The sequence below is a fragment of the Pygoscelis adeliae genome, unplaced genomic scaffold (assembly GCF_000699105.1).
Source record: "Pygoscelis adeliae isolate BGI_AS28 unplaced genomic scaffold, ASM69910v1 Scaffold26, whole genome shotgun sequence".
In the NCBI taxonomy this organism is placed as follows: Eukaryota; Metazoa; Chordata; class Aves; order Sphenisciformes; family Spheniscidae; genus Pygoscelis; species Pygoscelis adeliae.
The window spans coordinates 5,537,401-5,539,827 of record NW_008825104.1 but is presented as its reverse complement, the minus strand read 5'-3'; positions in this window follow the sequence as shown (position 1 = coordinate 5,539,827).

Sequence of the window (2,427 nt, the reverse complement as noted above, 5' to 3'; positions counted from 1 at the left end):
TCCTTTCACCTACATTTAAAAAAAAAAAATCTAATTAGGTAACAAGAAATACTAGTTACCTTTTAAACGCTGGTTTAAAAATTCAAATAATCTAGAGTGTATTTCCAGAAATTGTTTAAAAGAATCATGATCGTGGGCTAGTTTTATCTCCTTTCAGGACAACACACTAAATAAAAATACTACATACTGTTAAGTTTCACAATTACTACTTACTTTATTTATGTTTAAAAGTGAATTTTTATTTGCTCCCCTCCGTTTTAATTTTAGAAAAATTACATGGCACAAAGGTTTTCATCGCAAGGAAAAGTAACATATTACAGTGGAATATGTTTCTTATTTCAAACATTCCACAGTGAGATTCACAATATATGGGAGGAAACACTTGACTACATCATAAGAACATGAAGATGCAGCTGATCATGAACTATAAGTAAAATTAATTTTTTTTTCATGACATGATATGCAAAGAAGCAGCCAAATGACGACAGCAATGGGGAAGTAATCTACTCATGCTTTAAGAATATCATATATATAGTGTAATTTTATGTTTGTGCTTACTGAATGGATTCTGTGATAGAAAAATGTAGGTTTATTATCTTTTAAATTCAAAATTGGTTCTGGCACAACTGACTGCTGTTTGATTTTGTATCATTGTATGCATTACACATTAGCAGAAAGGTTGGATGAAAAAGAAAATCTTTGCCTCTACAGTAGGTTAAACTGCGTATTGCATCCATTTTGCGGATCATCACTATTTTCCCTTAAGCTCAACTTATATGTTGGAAACAATGAAAGTTCAGACTTTACACTGGAAAAACCGTATCAGAAGATTTTTAAAACCAGTTATCAGTACTGTACATATCTCTCAGCTGCAGTGAAAACCTGACATTATTTTCAAGTTTCTTCATTTTTTTACTTGTCTTAAATAAGAACCCTGCAAACAAAGAAGGTGTGTCACTGACACAGTTGTATATGATTAATCTCAATACTCTGCGTATGAATATTTATCCAATTAGCGCAATACAGGGATTCAAATACAAGAGGAATAAGTTTTTTCAAACAACTTTTAACTGGAACATTTACAAGTCATAAAGGCAATGGCAGTATTTCCCTAATTATTACATAAAAACCTTTTTATCAACCCAATGCTTCAGTAATACAGCTGGAAAAAGTACCGATAGACCCATGCCCCAGCATGGAAATCCTATCACCACACAGTAGTCTAAGTTCAGAATAAAAGGAAAGTACCACTTTTTAAGGTCTCTCAATTACCAAACTAAAAAAAAAAAAAAAAAAAAAAAAAAAATTCATATATATAAAAAATTGTATTAACAGTTACATTAATAGGCATTCTATCATACACTGAAATAAAATCGGTTATTCCTAACTTTACTGTAGTAAGGTCTCACTGTTACCACAATGTTGAAGTCCTCTTTCACCTACCACTATGGACTGTTGTCATGTTTTAACCTCCTCAGACAGCTCCGACTGTCCCTGCAGGCAGCATTAGCATGGAACATAGGCAAATAAATACCAAGGAGTTCATTTGCTCAGGTTTGACTTCGTTCCTTACTTCCTGTGATGAGAACCCACACCAGTGAAAAGCCAGTACTACCTACATGGACATTGCTGTACTAGCTCCAAGAAAAAGCTGTCAAGATTAAGGCTCTCACAGTTTTTCCTCTTTTTTTTTTTCTTTTTTGGGGGGCGGGGCATGCAGGGGAGAGCAAGTATTATGTATTAGTGAAAGTTATTTTTGGGATGTTTACTTTCAATTCTGCTGAAGAAACACAACCGAACTGCATGACAAGAAAGTCATCTGACATTTACATTTAATCTGAATGATATTTATGTGCAGTCCATTTCTAGTACAGACAGGCGATGTAGGAACTGTTGACACACCTCATTCATCCCTAGGCAGCCCAGGCGCTCTCGGCATCACGCACCACATACATAAGCAGTTTATGGATATAGTTCACCAGTAACAGAACCGTGTGTCAGAATTGAAGATTGAGTTGCAAAAGTAACGCGTTCTTTTTAGTCTTTGATGTTGTAAACACCAGGAAGAAAAGCAACGAAGGAGTTACCTTCCCCAAACCAAACCAAACCAAACCAAACCAAACCAAACCAGCGCAGTAATGCTGCTGTCTCACAGTAGCGACCTATAGCGGGGTTCACCGTGACTTTCCGCAGAGATTACCTCGGCGGCATTGCCAGGCTCCCCGAAAGGAGCTTCACAGTCGTTACAATTCAGGTACGCTTGTCCCAGCGGGCACTTTTTCCAATGGGAAAAGCGTGTACTTTACTGTTAAGCGTCTACTTTCGGGGGAAGCACACAGGCAAGTGCCGGCACGCTTCCCGCGTAGGCAAGCCCCAGCGCACACGCCGCTCCCGCGGCGACCGGAGCCCCTCCAGCCCCCCACCTCG